This window comes from Rhea pennata, chromosome 6, assembly GCF_028389875.1.
Source record: "Rhea pennata isolate bPtePen1 chromosome 6, bPtePen1.pri, whole genome shotgun sequence".
In the NCBI taxonomy this organism is placed as follows: domain Eukaryota; kingdom Metazoa; phylum Chordata; class Aves; order Rheiformes; family Rheidae; genus Rhea; species Rhea pennata.
Genome location: NC_084668.1, coordinates 14,200,087 through 14,223,776, shown reverse-complemented (window position 1 = coordinate 14,223,776; position 23,690 = coordinate 14,200,087). Strand labels below are relative to the sequence as shown.

At 40.0% G+C, this 23,690-nt stretch overlaps 1 long non-coding RNA gene across 1 annotated transcript; it reads left to right on the top strand.

Moving 5' to 3' along the window:
• The first annotated feature begins 14,919 nt into the window (after window positions 1–14,919).
• LOC134142253 (uncharacterized) lies at window positions 14,920–23,465 on the top strand. The gene is made up of 4 exons (XR_009958809.1): window positions 14,920–15,014; window positions 17,713–17,912; window positions 21,867–22,017; window positions 22,781–23,465. It is a non-coding gene; the product is annotated as an uncharacterized LOC134142253 (long non-coding RNA).
• The last annotated feature ends 225 nt before the right edge of the window (window positions 23,466–23,690 follow it).

Genomic DNA, 23,690 nt, shown 5'->3' with positions numbered 1-23,690 from the left:
CCAGATAGAAATTGGTGCTGCTGAAGCGTTAAGTGGAGAACATGAAGGTAAGCTTTCCTAAAGTGTGAATTTCTCAAATTATATCAGGATTCTCTCTGAAGTTCTCTTATTCTCAGGCTGAGAACAGATTTGATACAGCTTGGAACCTACAAAATACTGTGTATATGTCATGGGATTTGGTAGTGCCAAAAGTCCTCTCCCTTTCATTGGTTTTTTTCCTGTGGAATTTTCAAAGATGAGGTGTGACACTAAAGAATTGTTGTTCTTGTAGTACCTGGTATTTCGTGGATATCAAACACCTTTTGGCTTCAGCTGAACCTATGGATACAAAAACCTCTGGAGAAAGAAAAAAAAAGCAGATTTGCAACAATGTTTGCATTTTGTGGTATTGCTCTGGTTTTAATCTTTCTATTCTAGAGCATTTCTATGGTGTTTTGCTTTGATGGGTGTAAAAAGAGCCAAAATTAATGGTCAAATCCAATAAAGATATTTGCTTAAAATAGGCAGCAGGCATAACAGATGTGGTGATAGAGAACTATAATTAAAAAACATATACTATCACCTAAGCCTGGGTACCTGTGTGTCTGGCAGTTAGAAGCCAGTGACAAACTGGCGCTGACCCCATCACACCCCTCAATGCCTAGCAGGGACCAACCCTGATCAATGGTGTGTTTGCTCCGGAGGGTATGAGTATGCGTGCTCCGGGCAATGCCAGGCTGCAGTGACAAATCAGATTCATCACCAAATGCAACAGTGATATCTTTCTTTTAACATATGGCTGGAGGAAGGCACAGCACGCTCACTGTGTTGTATAGCATGTTAACACGCCTGTGCAGGATGTAGATGGCCTATTAAATTGTTGCTTCAAGGCTTATGATTTTTAGGCTTAAACCATGATCTCCTGGAGAATATCCTAGGCTATTGTAGGCAAGGATGGATGCAGAGAAGCCGTGGTCTTGCTAAACTGTGTCACAATGCAGAAGGAAATGCAGGAGTCATGGATTGAGAAGGGAAAGACAGAAAAGGAGCACTCTGGTAGGTTACTGAACAGGAGGGGGCCTGGGCAGTTTATATCATGTAATCCAGGGAACATCCACATTATATACTCATTAGATATATCGTGGAAAGTGTGTAAGTCCTTGGGAAGCTAGAGACTGAAACCAAGTAATCCCCCAAACTGGGTAACCTAACCACAAACCACTAATCAGGCTCTTTGGCTAGATACTTTTCTGGACTGGGGAACAGTGTTCCCTCTGCCTACATCTCAAGTCTTTGTTTCTCTTTAATTCGTTTTAAATGTTGGCTTGCTTAAAAAAAAAAATGTTATTGCTACAAAAAGCAGCTAAGAAGAGCAAAGAGACTGTTATGTATTTCATTATGATCCAAAAATATCTTGCCATAGGCTATAGCACAGAAGTATTTTCACCTTGTGTGTCTTTTACAATTTTTCATTATTGTTTATTTGTTAACACTTTATAACTTCCTTTGAATTAGTCTCTATCCAGGCTACCAAAAAGCATGCACATACATTTCATATTGCAAAAACACATTAACTGAAAACCAATGTGTAAAATACAGATCATGTGGTAGCTTTTTCATTTGCTGTCATTTAATGCATGTATCCATAATACCATCCTAAACTCACCAAGAGTTTTGTAACTCAGCTATTAAAATTTCTTTTACTCTACAGTGGTTTCACAGGCTGCCAGCTATGAAACAGTGCTTCCCTAGTTCAAAAATAATCTTTTTTCTGTTGCTCAATGTCCCTGTAAACAATTTAAGGAAAATCACAAATTTCTGAGCTGACTATGGACCGAAGGTTTCTTCCTACTCCTTTACTGATGATAATCAATATTTTTATGGGTCAAAGAGCAATGGTCAGTCAGGCAGATAACATCCTAGATAAGATTCTGAGTGTCAGATGTGAACTATGTGTACCTCTTGCTGGGCAGTTGCTCACATGAGCATTGGCAGCAAGTCAGCGAGCGTACGTGCTTGAGTAACTCCTGCCCAGTGGGAATAACACTTGACATTCTCTCTGAAAGAGAACTTTTTCCAAGAATTCAGCAAAGCACGTAATATTTGAGGACATAGTTGCATTTAATACTATTAACAGGCTTTCTTGAGTTGCAGCCTTAGATTCCACTGCCTGTTGGCTTTTTATGTGCCAAGGCCATGCTGATAGGAAAACTAGTTACTAGCTTAAGGGCTGGATTAATGGGAGCCTAATCAATGTTAGGGGAGACTGGTCTCAAGATTACTGTTATCTATTAATAACCAGAATGAAGTCTCCACACTAAGGCAACTATGAATTATTTAGTTATCACAGATGGACAGCATGCCATTTGAGTAGATGAGATTTGGCCAGTATCACCAAAGATCTGACTTTAAGCAAAGCTTATTGTAAGGCATACACAGCAGGTGTCCCACCAGCTGAGACATTTTCTTTTGCCCAGTGAACTTTGGCCCTTTAAAAGCATGCCATTTCCTCAGAAAGATTTACTGTGTCCAGTTCTGGGCTTGCCAGGACAAGAGAGACGTGGAGCTACTGGAGAGAGTCCAGCGTAGGGCTACAAAGATGATCAGAGGGCTGGAGCACCTGCCCTATGAGGAACGGCTGTGAGAGCTGGGCCTCTCCAGCCTGGGGAAGAGAAGACTGAGGGGGGATCTTATCAATGTGTACAAGTACCTGAAGGGAGGGTGTCAAGGGGACGGGGACAAACTCTTCTCAGTTGTCCCGTGTGACAGGACAAGAGGCAATGGGCAGAAATTGAAGCACAGGAAGTTCTGCCTGAACATGAGGAATTTCTTCCCTGTGAGAGTGACGGAGCCTTGGCACAGGTTGCCCAGAGAGGTTGTGGAGTTTCCTTCTCTGGAGATACTCAAGGTCTGCCTGGATGCAACCCTGTCTACCATGCTCTAGGTGACCCTGCTGAGTGGGGAGGTTGGACTAGATGATCTCCAGAGGTCCCTTCCAACCTTACTGATTCTGTGATTCTAACTACCCTCTAGTAGTAAGTGGAATTTTTCTTTGTGCCAAACTTGCCACTCTAGGAAATAAAGCAGCAAAATATCACAGACCTGATTATAGATCCAAAGTTTCTACCAGATTCTGTCGCTGGTTGAGGCAAAAAGAAAAGCACTGAAATGTGCTCTAAGTTGCGCCAAGTGGCATCAATTGCTACAGAATCCTCTAAGAGCTAAGTTTAGCTCCATCACAGCATCCCCTCCATCCTCCTACACAGCTCCAACCAAGAGATAAGGGAGACCCAATGTAGCAGGAGCCAGCTATGAAGGCTCTACACCATTGGAGGCATGGGACCGGGATCTTTGTGGTATGGCAGGACAAGTGCTATAAACGGATGAAAAATGTGGCTGAAACTAAGTCAAAGTGGTATCTGTTGGCCCAATGATGGTACCAGAGGCTTGATGAGTATGTTATTTTCGGACAACACTCAGTTTGTGCTTACTCTATATCAATCTGAAAAACTACAGTTTAAATCACTGGTCACAGGAATGTCATATAACACAGGTGATCTCAGTATTACAAATTTTCAGTGAGAGTGACAGAGGAAAAGAGAACGTTTGAGTAACCTGACATTTTGGCCAGTACGGTCATTTTTAGGTTCGCTTGATACCTACGTCCAGACTGTGAGTAGACGAATCTACAGCCTTAGGAGGGCAGAACTGCAGCTCTTGCTGGTGCCTGCAGAGAGAGCTCTGTAGCCAGCCAGCTTCTGCCCATCAAAGCCTGTTTGAGGTCTGTGTGGGCTGGGCAGAAAACTCACAGCGCAGTGCCGAGGAAGGGTAGAGGCAGAAGATGAGCAAAAGATAGGACCACAGGAAAATACGCAGCGGCAAGATGCGAATTTGAAAGCAAGACTGAAAGTCCTCATGTGAAGCCAGAGTCTTGACCTTTTGGCATAAGCCAAAATCACTAGATTTAAACTTTGAAACCCAGCTGGTTTTGTGTGGGTCAGAAGAGTAACTACACTTTGCAATGATCATATACATCTGCCAATTGAAGATTATTGATGTCACCACTGTGACAAGAGATCAACCCCTGACTCAAGTAATTTTAAAATATAGCATTAGCTCCCTTTTGTTTTAAAAATCTCCTTTGCCTCAAGTCTTCCTTATCCCCCTTCTATTCTCTACATATAGGAACAGGAGAAACAGCATGGTTATAACTTCCATGGATGTAGCCCAGGGGATCTCACAGGCACAACGTGCCTCACTGCTTTCAGTGTTTAATGAGAGTTGTATACTAACTGTTTTTTTTTTTTTTTTTGTTGGTGGTGGTGGTTTTTTTTCTCTGTTGGGTATGTATAAAGGTGCCAGGGAGAGATCTAAACTCTTAGAGAAAACAAATAGGGCATGATCTTAAAAGCTTGAAAACCGCTGTAGAAACAAATTTGCCACATCACTGATGAAGGTACTATCTGCAGAATTCAAGAGTGTTCATAGCTTCTCTGCCCTTTCCGCATCATGCTGGGTGATTCTTGTCTGGACTCTTCTGTTTTTATCTAAAGACACTGAGTCTCTTCTGAAATTCTCAGCTAGAGATGTTATCTGTCACTTCCCGTGCCTAAATGCTGTGAAGTGACCCTTAACAGTGGCCTAGTGTTGCCATAGAGCTGTCTATGTTTTAATGATAATAAAGTGATCTCCGTTCATACTGGATGTAGGCTTCTGTTATTGTCAAATGAAGGGGACTGATTGACTGGTTTTGTCAGGGGTAATTTTGACTGAAGTTACGTGAGAGATGCACTATATTTTGCCAGAACTCCTTCTGAACCACAAGTTTAGTGGACGTACTTTACTAGAGAATCCTCATATATTTAAAATGAAATTTCGCTTCTACCTGCACTGTTCTGCTGTTCATTTTCTCCCTCAGCCCTCCCAAAATTCAGAGGCTGAAGTTTTAATTCTGTTTTTATTTACTGATCTAAAATTCTGTAACATTTTGTTTTCTTTCTCTTTTTGGATAGAAATGGAATGGCAAGGGAGACATGCTGGGGGGGGTGGAATTTATGTTACAGCTGCCCATGTAATTTTATGGATTGTCCAACACCAGAGAAGATCCAAAAATACTGATTCTGGTTGTAGTCTCCTGAACAGTACAAGAGGTATGATGAGAAACTGGAAAGGGTCCAGCAGGAGCTATCTGGGACCTACAGTGCATGGCCTATAGGGACAGGCAGAGGGACCTGGGCTTGTCTGAACAGGAGAAGAAAAGGTCTACGGCAAGATGTTCTAGGTGACACACACACACACACACACACAAAAAAAAAAAAAAGAAAAAAAAATCTAGAGTTGGATCCCTCTTAGGACAGTTATTTTGGGGTAAGACTGATTGCTGCATAATTCTACTACTCTGTTTATAATAAAAATTAGTTGACATAAAAGCAATCGTGTAAAAAATTGTAAAACTGTATTGTGGGTAGGTATCTCTTTCTCAACCTTCAGTGTATTTTCATATACTTTATGCTGAATTTCATTGGCAGGCCCACTCTCTAGTTTTGTCAAACTTGTTTTTTTCTCTATACTCCGCTGATTTCTGCCATCTACAGAATCCTGCCTTTCAATACTTGCTTGTTACTCATTCATTAATAAATTTAGCAAATTAGTTTGGTCTTAGTAGGGTACATGGGGTATTTACAGCCATCTTTGTGAAGTTAAAAAATGACCAATTATTTCCATTCTTTATTTTCTTTCTCTGAGCCAGCTTCTCACTGATTGATATCCCCTGAGCACTTCTAAAGCAGCTTTTTGCCAGGAGAATATCAAATTCCATTAAAATTATTATTTATTTTCTGATCACTGTGCTGTTTACCAACTCAAGGAATCGCAGAGAGTAGAAAAACATTGCTTTCTTTAGAAAAGCTATGTTCTGTTAACCTACCCATGAGTTTTATCTTTTTCAGATCCTTAAGTAATGGAAAAAAGCATAACTTTCCTATTTTGATGGAATAGTGCTGTTTTTTTATCCAGTGAGAGTTTGGATCTCTATTGGATATGACAGTCAAAGGGTAGGAGGAATCTTAAGAGGTGAGACAGAGTACATCAGAAAAGACAACTGAATCTGCTGCATAATAATTCTTGTCTGGATCTGCAACATTCAAAAAAAAAGGTACACATACTTCTTCTGAAAGTCTGTCTTCTGTGGACATAGATTTAACATGTTCTGTTTCTTACTGATGCTCTGAGAACAGCATCTTCGCTTTGGGAAAATGCAATTTTCTGCTTACAACTTCCCACAACAATTAAATATTCAGTATTTGAGAACTTTCTGAGATTTCTTATAAAAAAATTATAGGATAAGAGTGAATGTAAGATGCAACATGTGATGCCACGACTCATGTAAACTCAGACATGAAGTTAAGAATGATTTATTTGAAGAGAGTACAATACTCATCCTTTTGTTTATGCTTCACACATTTATTGTTTTTCTGTAGGACATATAAATCACTTGTAACATTTATTTTCCATCAGAATACAGAGATTATAACATTTCCACTTTTTTGGGGGGGATGCTAGAAGCAATTCAGCTGATAAAAATTGCCACTGCCTGTCTCATGTGGGATGGGCAGAGTGACAGCATAATATTTTTTCTCATCATCAACCTAGAGCTGTCTGGGTGGTTTGGTGACTAGCATTAACAAAGACAAATCTTAGAGAAGAAGCATTCTGCTCAGTTAAGAGAGATATTCATTGCCAAGCTAGTGGCTGTCGTGCACGTTTCAAAGTATCTCATATAACCTCATTCACTTGAGGGAATGAAGGTGTCTTCCAATAGCGGTTGTTTCTCCAAGGGCTGTCCATCTTCCTCCATCTTCCTCATTTCAGAGTGGACTATTAACAAGGTGCAGTTTTGGAGACGGACAGAGTCCACTTTGTTTATATAAGTCTTAATATTATTCTGACTCACTATATGAGAGAGGAACATTCCCACTGAAAAGGGCTATTTGGAGAGCTCACTTACAGATGGGCTTTGCTGCAGAAAAGAGAGAGAGCTTGAGACTGTCTAAAACTATCATCTTTTAATGTATTAAATCTCTGTTCCCTAAACTCACAATCTTTTTTTTTATGATGGCAAGCTTGTCATAACTTGCTGATGTAGAATGGTAAATTGTTCATCTTTAAATAAATAGGGCAAAAATATTATACCTTCCCTGTAGAATTTTTCCAGTATGATACTTAAATTTAAGTCAAGTCAAGTGTGGAGACACAGCTAACACAGCGCAGACTTTTCCTGTAGATGAACACTCAAGGGCATTCTATTCTTTCTGCTTATATTCTGAAAAAGATGCAGACGAAGTAAGTATCAGGATTTTGCTCCTCTTTTTTTTTTTTTTTTTTTTTTTTTTTTTTTTTTTTACATCAGGTATTAAGGCTCTTGCCAGTTTTTATTTTGGCAAGCCTGATTATCAGGTTTGCTTGCCAAGACTGTAGAGAAGTATCCTTTGTGTTGGCAAAGAGATGGACTAGATGATCTAATGCTAATAATTGTTTCCTTCTACAGCTTCTCTAATTCTACTAAATATTGTGGCACTGTAATTTACATTTACTGGAATCCTGTGTTATTACTCCTTGAACACTAAAGTTAAATATGTTTGCCCATAACAACATTCAAGTATCATGTAGAAAGATATGTGGCCTGATTCACTGTTTATCAAAGCTCTGTCATAAAGCTTTATCATTTAATGTCTGTGAGCCGTATTTTCAGAGATACCTAAAGGTATAATAATCATCTAGTGAAACTTGTAGAGTGCCTAAGAAGCTAAATGATAGGCTGCTCCTTCAACACAGTCTCTTAATAATGAAGGTTTCTCTGTTGAACAAAAGGACTTGGAGGGACAGATTTTCCTTCCTATTTTACTAGGTGAATCTGTCTCTTTCTTCTACAGGATTAATATAAATGCAGCAAACTGTGAAGTTAAGTATTTTTTATACCTTGTAATGACAAAGTTTCCATATCACAGTCCTTTTTTAAAAAGTGGGAACTATGTAAGGCACTTCTTCAGGAAACTGGCTTCGTCCTCATTAAGCTAATCTTTTGCTCTAGAAAACACTCTGCTCCACACGGTCTGAATTGCTGAAACATGCTTTCACCATAAAGTCATTAATGAAGGCAGCTAAGTAAGAGATACCATAAGAATCGTTACCTAGTGACAAGATACAAAATTATTCTGACATCTCCTCTCTTAGGCTTAATTCTGTTCTCATGTGGTGTTTCATTATCAGGATAAGAATTAAAATAATAAAGACAAGGTTTAGAAAATTTGTTTCTGATCTTGCAGTCGTGCAGTCCAGCTGCCTGACAATAACGACTGCAGTCTTCGCATGAATACGGCAATAACAGAAGAATGGCAGTAAATAAAAATGTGCATGAATTCATGTGGTTATTGCTCTTGCTAGAAGGAAAAATGTAGATAAATCCAACATTTTCCAAACTAGAAGTGAACAAACTCCATCTACCTGGGGCGTCACTGAGCCACAGTGTCAAATCGTAATCCACTGTCCCTGTAACGATAGCCACAGGGAATCAGACTGGGCTGAGAGCCCTTGTCCTTTCCTGATGTCTTCCTTCCCGGTGCACCAAAATTTTCTTTTAGAAGTAGCTACAAAATAGATTTTTATATATATATACAAAAATGACTATATCATAAAACATCTGATTTTGGATCTGATCAGAGACTGAGACACAGAGACTTTAAGTAATTGGCGGAGTAGAGAGCCTTTCTTTTATGACTTTGCTTTCTTGTTTGTTTTTTATTTTGAGGACAAGGGAGACTCTTAACAGGCTATAATCTGTATTATTTTTTTAAGCAATGTGTGCATGTCTTCGATATGTTTGTTTTCTTTTCCTTCAGCATCAGTGACAAGCTAACACAATTGCAAAGCTCAGTAAAATCCTGTCAAGACAGGTATATTGTAACAGTAGTAAACAGTTTGTCTAGACATCATCACTGTGAAGAAGCTGTAAAGCCAGTTTTCATCTGGAAGCTCTTTTTAAATGTCATTTTGTTCTAGTAAAAAAGAGCTTGATTACTGCAGGAAGATTACATCTGTGCATGGTACTGTAGGCTGCATCTACACTGGCATTTAAATTTGGTTCAGGAGCATGCTTTTGAAGTAAATTTCCTCAATGTGCCCCCTTCTCAGGCTTTGGGATGCATCGCAGAGATGTCTCAGAGCTCGCCAACTGGGTTCCTGAAAGATGCACTCCAGGAGGCAGGTTTGGCTCCCGTCACCTTAGCTGGTGTTCCAGTGCTGTCCCAGATCTCCCAACACTACACACCAGGTCAACAATGTGTCTGTTCTGATTCATGCGGTAAAATGCTAACTGCAGGGCTGCAGCATAGCCATCACATTATTTTAGAGACTCTGGATTGAAAAAAAAGCCAGCTAATAGTTGCAGTAATAATAGTAGTAATCTTACAACAACAGTGGTCCTTCATGGGAGCCAAAGGAGACCCAAGGCTAAACACCTTGGGTAGAGGAACAGTTTTCTTTGAAACTTATAAACTAACATACTTTATATAAGTGTAGTAAAGTATAAAGAATCTCTCTCTCTTTTTTTTTAAACACATACACACACAGAGTATAGTACTTATAAAGTATCCATAAGGTTCTGTACCACAAAATGCTATAATAGCCCTCTTGACTACTGGTGATAGAAAGCTGAATTTTGTTCAGGGTTTGACAGTGTGCAGTTATCTGAAAATTAAAGGCAATAAGCCAAAATCAGCATCTGAAATGTGCATATCTTGGATCTGGATCTTGAAAAATATTTTCATGGTTGTAGAATTATTTCTGCATTTACAGTCCTGCAAGCATAACATAAAATCAGAGATTGATGACTAATTGCAAGCAAATAAAAAGTAGTCAATCTTTAACAAACAGACAATGAAGGAAAATAAGGGAAGATTGACTGTATTCAAGGGTTAGAATTAATGAAGAGAAGGGCAGAGAAAGATCAAAAACAACCTGGACAATGACAATCAATAGAATAGAGACATATCTATTAGTAAATAACTAGTGATTTTGTATTTGTAACTTTTGAGTCATTTTTATTCCTCTCTTTTGTTCCCTGTATTTATTTTATTTTATTAGAAGCTAGCTCAGTGAATAAATAATAATAGTTAATCACAAGGAAATTGATTTGGAAATAATTATTCAGTGGAGTAAATTGCCAACATTTGCATGAAATATTATTTGCAGAATATTGTTCAAACATGCATTGAGGTACTGAATAAGGAAAACATTTATTCATAGTAAGTATTTGATAAAAATATTGCCCAGATTTGCAATGAATTATTCAGTCTGTGTTAGTACCATGTGCATGACTGTGCACAATATTCATATCTTTATAAATGTTATGGTAGTGTAAATTGCTACAGGTTAATAGATACTTGCATCCTTTTCTATGTAGAATGCTATTAGGTCCAATTTTTCAGGGGAGTTGAGCCACCCACAAGTTTAAATATATTTAACGAGTTGCAGATGCTGAATGTGTCTGTAATCAAGTCACAGAAATGTTAGTCACAGGGAACCTATTTGGAACTGGCGTGGAAGGACAATGTAGCAAACTGAACGCGGAGCTTATTCTGTAGATCTCTGTGGAATAAGCCCATGAATTTCACCCTCTTTCCTGCTCTGTACAAAAGTTTATTTTTCAAATGGATACAATGAAATGTTTACAAGCTGGTTTGAAACTGAACTGATTGCTGAAGGAAATATCAAAAGATGGGTAGGACATTATTTGGCACTGTGACAAATGACAACACCCCTTGCAAAAGACAAGGCACAGTAATCTAGATGCCTCATTGAAAAGGATGCCTCTACCACGCTTCTACTTCTGCTTTACTCTAACTGAAATGGAGGCAGGCAGTGGGAGTCAGCTCTGGACTGGCATTGAAGGAAAAGGTGTTCCAGGCCACAAAACCTTATATGAGGTGTGTGTAAGAGAAGGAGAGAAAACAGAATACGAGACAGTTATAAATACAGTTTCTTTATACAAAACTTTTTGCCTACAGAAAACTGGGCATTCTCAAGCGGACTGGAGTTAATTGGTGACAAAAAAAGTGTGGTTTGGGGGATGAATTAAAGTTAAGCTGGTTTGGTTAGTCAGTCTTTGACTTCAAAAAGCTCTCTAGATTTTATCAACCTTTATGTTTGATTAGAAGTTCACATGTTGTAGAACAATTTCAATAACACACCAATGGTACTGCCATAACTAATAGATATTAATTACAGGTAGTTAACAAAACATTGCATCTGTTTATATTACTCTCTCTAGTTATCCATAAGAACATTTTAATGGACCGTTATTTCTGTATAGTGATCTGGCCAATGACCCTAGAAGAGAGATGTGTGTGTGACGAGGTTGAGCTAATAAAACATCAGTTATGTTATCAGGAAGCGATGTCTTGGAAGTCTGCTGAAGAAAAGCAGGGGAATACAGGATGGGCCACTCAGAGTATGAGAACATGATAGCAGTGGTCTTAAAAAAAGTACAGGCACAGCATGTTCCCAGAAGCCACAAAGGTATAAACACAAATGACAAGCAGCGAGTTAGTGATCACGTAAGAAATGCAACCCTGAGAGCTGGGCAGAACCAGTTTCAGGGCATTATTTGCACATGTACAGAACTGTGTAACAACCTGTGCCAGCACAAGTGGAGACATCTTTAGATCATATACAAGATTGCAACAAAACCAACTAGTTACACAGGAACCTTATTGCAGAATAGCATATGTGAACTGCTCATTCTGATACCCTCTATTGATAGACATGCAAATATTACTTTATTATGTTTTCTCTGGTGTAGTATTGCTTGCGTTTGGTTTGAGGCTCTGGTTGCAATTTGGATGCAACACATGAAACTACACCTTTTGGTTTTCGTGTAAAATAACATCAGCAATAGATCTGCAGTATTTCTTAAAACATCACTGTTTAACTCCTACACAAAACTTGCAGACCCTTCATTATCCCATATCATGTCATCCCATATGTCCAATTCTAGCATAATCTGGTATTGCAAATCTCCCAAAAAAGTGCTAAACAGATCTATTTTGACAGAAAATGTGGGCTTAGAACCTGTACTGTCTGCGTAGGAGACAGATTGTGATCTTGTGGATGATCTTTAAACTGAAGAAAACTGTTTTGCCCTGTCTCTCTGCTATTATTCTGTGCTGTCATAGGCTGGCAGAGCAAATAAATAAATAATGTTACAAAAAGCTGTACTGGAATCATGTAGGTTTTATAACATGGCCACACCTGAACAGCTTAAAGATGTAGAGTATGTAAATTAAAGATGTTCTTGGTGTATTAAAAGATGCTGCATACTGTAAAAGACAAAGCTGAAATACTGACTTACAAATCAGCTGTACCATCCTGTGAGCTTGTTAAACTGCATCCCTATGTGAGATTGAGGTAAATGTGAATGATCAGCCCTCACTGGCCCTTAGGTGAATACCCTGTAAGAACAGACTTTGGGCAGAGATTTTTGTCTGCAGATGTAAACCAGTTGTGAAAAGCAGAGCGTGTAGCTGTGGAAAAATTCCTTAGCATAGCCATTTAGTACAGGGCTGGTGTAAGAGCTTCTTAACCACCTTTTCCTGATTGGAAGAACAGAGGATTTGACCATGAAAAAACATGTGGGATTCTCCTATATCCTACGTAGCTGTACGTCCTCTGGAGGTCATTGGCAGCAAGCCTCCCTTGGGATCACACAGGATTTTGAAGGTTAGGACAAAATCCACTTTTCTGAGTAATGATATGCCCTCCTCTTCTGGGACAGAAGTTTCAACCTGCAGAAACAGTATAACTTCATTTGTAAGCTCAAATTCACACCTCATTGTTGTAGGTATTACTCTTTCATTGTGAAATCTTCTTATCACTTTCCAGATTTGACCTGCTTTACTTTTTTTTTTTTTTTTTTTTTTTTTGAGAGAGAGAGCGAGCGAGCTAGTATTGCAGTGCTGCTCTAAAGGAGATGGTGTTACCCTTAAAGACTCACTAAGAGACATCTTCCCAGTTATTTTTTTTTTATGTCTGTATTATACCTCATGTCTACACAAGCACTGTGCATCTTCAGAAAGCTGATCATCTTCACCGTATCAAATCTTTGCATCTCATTAAAGCTTCGAGTTTCAAACAGGCAGAATCCTCTCAGCTTTCCTGTTTTCTTGATATCCATGATATGTGGCTTCAAGGGGAATATATTCTGATTCCTCACTCTGCCTCCATTCTCTCAACACATCATTTTATAAATCTTTACTTCAGGAGTAAGTACTTCATGGCTTCTTTTAAGCAGCAGCACTGCTTTGCCTTCCCTCGCGCTCTAGGAAAAGGTAAGGTACAATTGGCCAGTCTAAGGAAAAACCACTGCAGTCTTTTTTGCCAGATTATCTGCTGTGACTGGAATAAGAAGTGAGGATCCCCTCAGCTCCCAGTCATCCCAGTGTGAGACAGGAGGAGAGGGCCCTTAGACCAAGGTTTGTGATAGCCCATGCTGTGGGTCTGAGCAGGTCTAACTCTCTGGCATGGGCTTATCTGGTTGTGTTGGCAAAATCTCCTTCTGCATGTGGTTCTATTATTAATACTTGAGTTAGTGAAGGTTTAAGTTAGTAACTTCAGACTGAATGTCTGCAGGTTGTATGATGTAAATGCACAAGTCAATCTATTTTCTGAATGTCTGAGTAGTTGTATTTTAAATATATATTTTCCATGTATGTTTTCTCTTGACAGGATAGCCCTGCAAGAATTACCTCAATCAGTTTGTCCTGAAAAGACCTGCTTTAATGCCATTTTTCAGCTTCAGGAAATTTGTTTAAATTTTATGCTAGCAAAGATGTAATTCTTTATTTCACAAAAGCAAAATCAAGTAGTTCAGGCTAAGTTAAAAATAAGAGCTACCAGCTTGGCAGTCTCAGCAAAAAATTAACAGATTAAATGATGCATTAGCCAAGGCTTAATTACCTTCACCAAATACAGCGTGATGCATTAGAAGTACTACCAAAACTAACTTTCAGCTGTCAAATTAAGTTGACCATTTTGATACGTGCTTGGCCAGACCCCTAGACTTCATTTGGCAGGGCAGACCCCTCGGCTTCTCCAGGACACACCTCCCGGGAGCGCTGGGGCTGATAGCCCAGAGCTGGGCTAGCAGTTCCCACTCCTAAGACAGGACGTGAAGATAGAAATTGCCTTGGCATCTGTCTGTGTGGAGCTTCCTCCAGGACGTTGGGGCCAGAGGAGGCCCTGGGGACCAGTCGGTCTGACCTTCCTTCCACCTGGGAGCTGCACTCCCTGCCGCTGGCAGGTTTGCCTTGCGCACGTCAGATTACTGCACACACGCTGCGTTTAACCGAGCACTGTATTAAAAACAAAAAGATCGGTTTTCCCTTTTTATCTGTCACTACTTTTTTATATGTCACTACTTTTGCAAATTGAAAATAACCCCGTGACAAAGATCTGCAAGAAAAGTAGTGTGAGCCTTCGGTCAGAAGCCGACCAACGTAATTAACAGTACGTGCTAAAAACTATTACCGGTGGGGGCGAAGCGTGATCCTCGCACTGATATTTTTTCTTTCTTTCTTTCTTTCTTTTTTTTTTTTCTCTCTCTCTCTCTCTCTTTTTTTTTTTTTTTTTTTTTTTTTTTTTTTCTTTCCCCGGTGACTCCCTGAAACAACGCGGGAAGTACCAGCAGCGCGGCGGTCCCCGGCGGGGGCCGCTCCCGGCAGAGGGCGCCGCTCCCGGCAGAGGGCGCGGGCGAGCCGGGCGCGGCGCGGCGCGGCGCCGCCGGCAGCGCGGGGGACGAGCCGCTCCCGAAACGCGCCGCGACGGGGGGCGCCGGCTGAACTTGGGGCAGTGCGAGCTGTGCGAGGCACTGCCACGTCTCACACCAACGATCCGAGGGGGAGACGTGAGCATCTCTAATGCTGGAGATGAAACACCCCCACAGTCCCCGCCGCCTAAAGAGGAGGAGGAACGAGCCACAAGAGGTAAAGCATCTCACGGCGCCAGCGCCCCAAAGTAGTCTTCAGGCTGTTGCCAAAAATCTGCTTTTGTTGTGCTTATCCTGCACCTATTTAGCCTTCCTAAGCCTGTGGTCTCAGAAAGAGCTTTTCTGATTTGGAAGTTCCCTCAGTTCCCAGTTCTAGGTAGGGATATATTCCAGATCCCCAAAGTATAACTGCTAACAATCCACCTGGTCCATCCATAGGCAAATTAGACTTTTAAATGTGATTGATAAAATGATTCCTCTGTGTGGTGTAACCACTCTACATGAAGCCTTACTTCTCTTTCTGCTACCATCATTAGAGGTGCTTTTCTTTCCCTCAAAGATAGATGCAGGTGCCTTAGGAGATCATCAGGGCCATAGGAAAGGACAGCAGAAGGAAGCAGAAATGTCACATAGGAATCTCCACCTTTCAAAAGACCTCTGGAAATTGTGGTATAGAACAAGGTACGATAAAATCCAGAGAGCTGGGGTCAGATGCTGTAGTCTATGAGGTGGTGAGTGGAGGGATGGGTTGCATATTCTTAAGGATCAGTGTGGTGTTTTGATAAATCCAAAAGTAGTAATTCTGTAACAGTACTACATCTGCTGAGGCTGGAAAACCTGATCCAAGTTCAAGAGATTACAGGCAAGAAGGCAAGAAGATAGAAGGCAAGAGATACAGCAGAAATGAGGGAGAAAGGTGGAGATTGTGGCAAGCCAGAAGACAGTATGAGACGGGTTGTCGCAAAGGCAGTGCAGTGTTTCTGTAAGGTTCTATATAGGAAAGAAAGCACAGGGAAAGCCTGTTTGGATTTAATGTCACAGGGTCAGGCTTTATACGAGCATGCCTCTTCCCTGTGCTCGTCACTTAAAAGCGGTACTGCTTGTCAAGACTTTCCTGGGATTAGTTCTACTCTAAACTGACAAACAGTCTGCAGCTGTGATTTGAAGATTTGTAAAATCAGCAGCGCAACATTCTGCGTGATTGTGAGGCAGCGTAATTAATTACACGCTAGACTGTCCTGCAGGAAAACTAGCTAATTTTGCAGTGTTATAAAATGTGCTAAAAGAATTGGCCTCAAAAAAAAAAAAAATCATTCTCACTTTCAGGTCCAACAAAGCAAATTTTCTAATGTTGCAAATTGCAACGCTTCCTGGTTTTGTTGCTATTTCTTGAGCAGCACTTCTGCCATATGGTTAACTGGAGCAAAAAAGGGCCACACACTTTGCGGGGCGGGGAGGGGGAGGCTCTTTGCAAGTAATGACAGTGAGTTCCAACCCAGAGACCTAGGAGAGCCACATGCCTCCTCCCTGATGTTCCTTAGCAGGCAGAATTTCTCCACCCACAGATACTCAGACAATGTCCACACAAAGAAGTTATTAGCAGAGGAAAGAGAATGTCAAAATATTGTTGCTGTGTTTTCTAGTATATGCAGATGAAGAGTAGTATTTCTCTGCGTTAAATATCAAGCTGCTTTTAACTTTTACATCAGAGTCCAACAGACTCTCTCCTCCCACCTCCTCCACCGGTGAATATGCCACAAAATTAATTCTGTCAACTGAAGGGCACTCATGCTTTGGTCAGGGAGCAGCTGCAGTCCCTGTGGCTTTATCGGCCTGGCTCCAGTCCCAAGGGAGTCACTTGTCCAGTCCTGCTAGGGGTTAGCAGCGGCTGCACTGAGGCGCTAGACAGACAGCTCCTTGGTAGAGTGAGCCCAGCTCTGCTCTATTTGTCACGGACAGGCACTTCATTTGCCATGAGGACCTACAGTCATGTCTCACAGAGGAGACCTCAGAGTAGTGCTTGTACTTGCAAATGCTAATGCTCCACCAGCATTCAGAAGACTGAAGTCCTCTGTCTGACCACAAAATACATATATTTTGAAAAGCATTAATGCAAACCACCTGCCATTCTGCCACATTCACCTTCCCTGCAGTCTGTGCCCACAGTAAACCACCATCTTTTCCTTGACATATCCTAGTGTTTACTGTTACTTCCCAGCATCAGCCTCTCCATTGGTAAGTCTGCCAGCAAAATTAGAAATTCACTTTGGATCCAGCAGTGCTTTTATGTGATGTGGCTGCTTGTCCTCTAGGAACATGAATAAATCCCCAGATACAGTCACTGGGTACTGAGCAGACAGCCCAGAATAACAGTTTTCGATCAATACCGACCTGAGCTGAAGATGAACCAGCCGGCTAGAGATGAGAAGCTCCATCGAGCTCCCATTTACAATTCCCTTAGGCACGCAGAATCCCTCCCAGTGACAGATCCCTTATTTCCGAAGATCGTTACGAAGCAAACTCTCTTTCGTTTAGGTCGTGGCCTTTGGTTTGATTGCGCAGAGAATTATGACCTACTTCATGGCTGGCGTTTTTGTTTGCTTTTAGCTTTTCGAATGGAGAAAGTAAGTAAGGTAAATATCAGAGGACAAATGTTTCTTTTTAATAGTAGCATCTCTGTGTAGCCAACCATAAAATATTTAGGGTTCTTTTTTTGAACTCTATGAGCAGTTCTGAATCTGCTGCTTTTTCTCCTAACCCTGCAGAAATTTCCCATGCCTGCCAGTGGGAAGCATTAAGTGAAAATCTGCCAAAATGAAATCTTTGGCCTGAAACACAGTAAAAAGTCTGTGGTTTAGAATAATGCTGTGTCTTGTCACTGGCTAAACTGATTTGAACTTTATTATATCTACTAGGAAGGAGGGAAAGGGATTTTTTCCCCTAGTCCCTTAATCCACCTTCCTCCATACTAATCTGAAGATGACTTTTTGTGTGGTCAATGAGGAGGTCAGAGCTCAAGGACAATTTGCTGGGCATCTGGGCTAGATCTTCAGCTGGTGTATATCATGCTAATTGAGAAATTCATCACACCAGTAGCAGACTGGGTTCCTGAACAGTAAGTAAAAAAACTTTTTACTTCTCTAAAGACTCATTTAACATCATTTTCTGTTCCAGCTCTTGTCCTAGATTAAGTTAGGTAAGCCAATTAAAACATGTTACAGCAAGATAGGCAAGCATAGCAATGTTTTGAAGCAATGTTTTAATTTTTGCTGGAAAGGAAGCATATCATTGATATTGTACTTTAACCAAGTCATATTTGCCCTTTTCCTAAAATAATAAAAATGCTAGCAATTGTACTGTAACACAGATTGCATTTCCCAGTAGTGTGACAAATGGCAAGGTATACACGAAAAGCAGACCCCTAGCAATGTGGGCTAAACAAAGACCTGATACAAGCACAGCCCTGAAGACCTTACTCAGGCAAAACAGTCTCTGAACTTTGGTTTGCTTTGCCTAAGTAAAGACTCCAATACAGGCCCTAATGTATTTATCCAACAAACTTGTCACAAAAGAAATACTGTGCAGAAATGCTCGGTCTGGCCCGCCTTCGCTGAAGGGTAAGAGGATCTCTGTTTACTAGGTGGCTTTGCACAATTCACAACACAATTTAAAAAAACAATCTGTCTGTGACTCTGTAGGAGCCACGCTATTTCTTACCTCCCCAGTTGGCAAACACTCACGCAGTATCAGGGAAAACAATGTTTATTTATAATATTATTTGAACTGTAAACTGTAACAAAAATATAATCTGCTGTAAATTTCTTCCAGAGAAGCATACAAGTTTTGATTTCTAAGATAAAGTATAAAAGGAAAAAAAGACTGTCTCATTATATTGCAAGTATATTGTTCTGTTAATTTTAGATTTTGTGGCTTGCTCTTGGTAAACCATTTCATACATTTGCGTAATTACCTGATACAGCTACGCAAGAGCGATAACAGTAATAAGAATAGACTTGGTTTTTCTCTTGTTCATGCTGCTGTAAATAAGAAGCTCTGATGAAGTCAGCGCAGTTACACCAATGTGGGATATTCTAGTCTTCTCTTCACATCATACAGATAAAAACAGCATAAGAGCATAAGCACAGCAATGCTATCACCTTTCTGTTTTAAACACTTTATTCTGTGCTGAGTTTTTAAAATTATGTTATTTAACCCAATAATTGTTTGATGGTCTCAGTGTAGCATCTAGTGGAGAGAGGGTAAATAACAGAGAAAAAACAAAAGCAGAAATATAGAGGATGCTAGTAAGCCTTGTATTTCACAGGGAAGAAAGTGTGAATGCTGAGGAGTGAGGAATGGCTGACTCACTCTCCTAAATCATTCAGAAAAACACTCGAAGGGTTACTCTGACGTGCCTACAGTAAACTGTGTACAATGTGGGGCTCACAACCCTGACGAAGTAGGATAATACTACGGGCTGAAATTCAGCTCAAGAAGGCCTGTCTGTCTGAGGTACACAAAGACTATGAAGGCAAACTGTCCTTTAGAAATGTCCCTACTTTGTTTTAGGTTCTGCTCTCTCTCCTCTGGTAGTGCTTCTGTCCTGGCTTACAGTCAGATTTGCTTTTCTTCCTTTCATGTTCATTGCTGTTTCTAGCCTAACTACAGATCCAGAGTTACTGTTTTGCAGACTCTGTCCTGACTTACACCCTGTACAACCTGAATGATGTCAGTGTTACTACAGTGACTGGTTGCATTGGAAACACATCAGCCAGCTTTGGCTCAGAGTGGAATTGGCTAAGGACTAATCCTGAATTATTTGTGCACCATAACTCACAGTATTAAAGGAAGATCAGAAAGTGCAAGTAAGCGCAAGGACTGTTGCGGCTGTTCTGTAGGTTTGATCCAGGATTCAAGAACTTAGTTTTGGAAACATATCAAATGTCAGCAGATCCTGAAAAATGAGGTCCCATATGTAATTATTCAACATAAGTTCCTAGATTAGAGTTAAAGTTTCACGATCTCTCCTTTTTTTTCCTGAATATCATGACCATATCTTGTTTGTAAATAGATTAGAGTAGAAGGCCTGTGGCAAAAAAAAGCAGAAAACTTCCTTTTTAATAACCATGACCTTAGTAAAGAATAGGGTTATTTTATAATAATTATTTTCTTCAAACTTTATTGGGACTTCTTCATGTGCATAATGTCTTTAGTGTTTATGAGGAGGTGAACTAAGAAGCACAAATCCATATACCAGTGTATGCCTCGAGGCACAGTTCATAGCAGAGTGTTTTCCATAAGTACCCCTGCTTGAGAAGGGATATAGCTATGATATTAATAATGAGGTTGCAAAGCCAGTTCCTTGTGATACGGCATGGAAATGTGCTGCCTTGGGCAGAAATACTAAGTGTATGATAAATACGTGCCTCCTTAAGAATAGCTCTAGAGAACACTGTGATGAATCCAAAATTATCTGGGGTACAGTTTCTTTGCTATTCGTGAGGACTCTGTATGTTGCTACAGATCCGTACTGTCACGCACTTTCAGAAGTATCTGTATTAGCCTGGTGGCACTAACCTGTATGTAGCAGGAGGAGACCCAAGGGTTACCCATTCTGTCCCTGCTAACTCCTCCGAGCAAGAGAGAGAAGGGTTCACATTTGTTTACTCCTTCATCTCTGTTAACCAACCGGAAGGTGTAAAGTGGGGGGATTATTTTTCTGTCTTGGTGCAAAGAGTATATTTGATACTGCCTTTGAGCAGTGGGGCGGGAGAGGTAATCTCTTGAACTGCCTTCCGGCTCTAGCATACAGTCCCTGTCTCAGTCTAACCCCTGATTCCTTAGTATTTCCCTGCTCCTGTGACAACTGCCAGGAGCCTCATCTGATAATTCCAAAAGAAAAGCCCACTGGCATCTGGTACCTTTTCCTGTGCTCTGAGAACTTAGGAAACAGCAGCCACATCACTGCAAAAATATCCTGCTGCAGTCCAGTGAAGTTACCATGCCCAGAGCTGGAGAAAGCAAGCCCCCAGTTTTTACCCCTTTATGAAGAAATTTCTTTCTGCATTCTTTCAACTGTCCCAAAGTCGACTTAAGATTTTCAGTAGCAACCCTATTGCCAATGCCAAACACTCAAAAGTGAGTTTGTTCCCAAAACTGTGAAATGGAAAATATATCGGCTGCGTTTTCTCAGACTTTTCCGACTTCCATTTTTCCAGTTTTCTACAACTGTTACAATTAGAGAGATAATTATTATTATCATCAGTACTACTGTTGCTATAACAGGAATACATGAAAGCTCAGATTCTTAGATAATAATCAAATTTCATGAGCTGTGGGCAGCATTACAGACCTACTATCAGAATGTAGGGTTCAGATCAGATAAAAGCCACATTAAAACTGAAACTAATTGGTATGCTTGTTGGTGGTGTCACCAGAGAGACGAAGCTATCCCGTCCTCAGTGTGGTCCCTGTGTGGTTAGATGAGACAGGTGCGGGTAAAATAGCGGTATAAATGCAATACAATGCCATATTCCATTTTCTGTGAAGACCAAATAGAAAATGCAGAGACCTGAATTTTCTGTAAATACTGACACTTTATTATAATTAATCTGTCTAACTTCATATGATCAGCCCAAGACTTCTAGTAATTTCTGCTATGTGTAAAACGAACTTTGGGACTCCTCCAGTAAGCCAAAAACTGCACATTCTACGAATCAAGAATTTAGAACGAGTTGTACAGTTCCTAGAAGAGCTTAATGGGTCAAAATCTCTCTTGATAATTTTAATTACTTTGCAGTGAGGCCAGAATGTGGGTGTATCAGGAAGTAGTTTGCACATATGTTTTGTTTAGCTGAGTTGCTGCTGTGCAGCCTTTTGTCTCTTTCTTAGGAAAGGTCAAATTTGGCAGTACTCTATGCTGCACACTCAAATAAATTGCTAGTACAAGGCAACAACAGTCAATAAACAGTGTTTTATTTTTTCTTTAGATATATTATCTTGTAAAAATGACTTACAGTTGAAATATGTCATATCATATTGCCACAAAGATTTTTTTTTTTTTTTTTAGAGCTGGAGTTGCATTTCTGACTATTTCTTACTCACAGGAAAAATCTTTTACTGGTGTTTGCTGTTGGCAGACAGCACAGACCTCAAAACCTCAACTGTGAAACTGCAGAGCAGTGAGAGGTGACATATGGTCTTCTCTGTGTTTCAGATGAGTGAGTAGTTTTATGCAAACTTTTGTAAAAATGCCTGTGAAAGGCCAAAGGAGCCAAACATTGTGGGGTTTGTTTGGTTGGTTGGTTTTTAATTCCAAGAGCAGGAAAACGGAAGGGGATGACAGAGCAGCCATTTTCTCTTCCCCTCTTTTTATATGCATTTGTGTGTTTCAACACAAAATGTTCCAAACGTTTTGCTTGAAGTTGACATGAAACATGAAAAGTTCCCATCTGAAAGCCAAAGCTCTTTCCAATGCTTTCATTTCAGATCAGGGAAACAAAATCAGCAAAAGCAAAGCCTTTATAAAGGTGGAATGTGTATTTCTTATCTACACAGACTGCGTCAACTCAGAATAAAATGCCGCGGCCTTTGCTCACAAGATCTTAGCAACAGAAATGTAAATAATGCAGCATTAAGCATAGAAGGCTTAATGTACACATGCAACATGCTTACTGGAATCATTGCAAGGTAACTTCTAGCTTTGCAAGAAAACTGTTTCAAATTTCAGAAAATTATTGAGAATTCAGCCAGACACAAATTAATGTAAAATTAGAAGGATTTCTCAATATAGATGTTTATAGAAGGAAAAAAATGCCTATGGACCTAGAATCTGCATGGTCATCTGAAATGAAATGGTTCATTTCAAAATATTCTTTGGAATTTATTTTTTGTCACTACAGAAAGAAATCATTTAGCTAAATCCTTATTATCTTCATCAATACTTTGTTGCTTTTTGAATGTTTCTTTCTCCTCTGTCCACAGATTTTCTGACAAGTTGCAAAGCCAGAAAGCTTCATGGCAATTCTTAGCTAGATTGCTTAATGATGGAGCCAGAAAAGGCAAAAACTGTTTCAAAAGATACAACATAGCTTAAACCAAAGTTACAGGCTTGCTGCAGAAATTACTGGGTGAGGTTCTTCGGGCTAAGTCAAACTGCAGATCTAACTAAATGGTCATTTTGGGCTTTAAATCCATGAAAGTGCTTTGCCTAAAATAAGATCGTTATGGATCTCATCTCAAGTCTGTTTTAAAGTTCTAAAAACTTTCATTAAATATTTCACGCATTAAAATGTTTCACAGGATTTCTCTTGTTGAATACTCAGCTTTGGGTTATGATAGGAAGCAAACCACTGGAGACAGAAGTCTTTCTGCTCCAGCAATAATATAAGGAAGGCTGAATTGAGTCAGACCAAAGGTCTTAACAGCCTGGCATCCTGCATTTGATCAAGGCCTGTAGCATATGCCTAGAGTAGGAACATAAAGACAGAGCAGCTACAGCTTCACCTTTTCTTGTATTTAACATCTCAGTTTCTGAAAATCTGCAGTTTAAGGACTTCTAGAATTGGAGACTAAGTCCATCTCTCACCAAAGTAGCCTTTTGTTCCATTAATTTGTCTTGTCACTTCTTCCAGCCATTAATACTTCTAGCATCTAAAGTATCTTATGGAAATGAATAACTCTAATTAGATGTTCTTTAAATAGTACTTCCTTTTGTTGGTTTTACACCTCCACCTGAAAATTATTATTAAATTCATTCTAGTTCTTACTAGAAATGAGTAACTGTTCCCTGTTCACCTTCCCATGTCAGACATAATTTTCAGTATTTGTATTATTATCCTCGTCATCTGTTTTCCCAGAAGAGTCCTAGACTCAGTAGTAATCTCTCTTATTT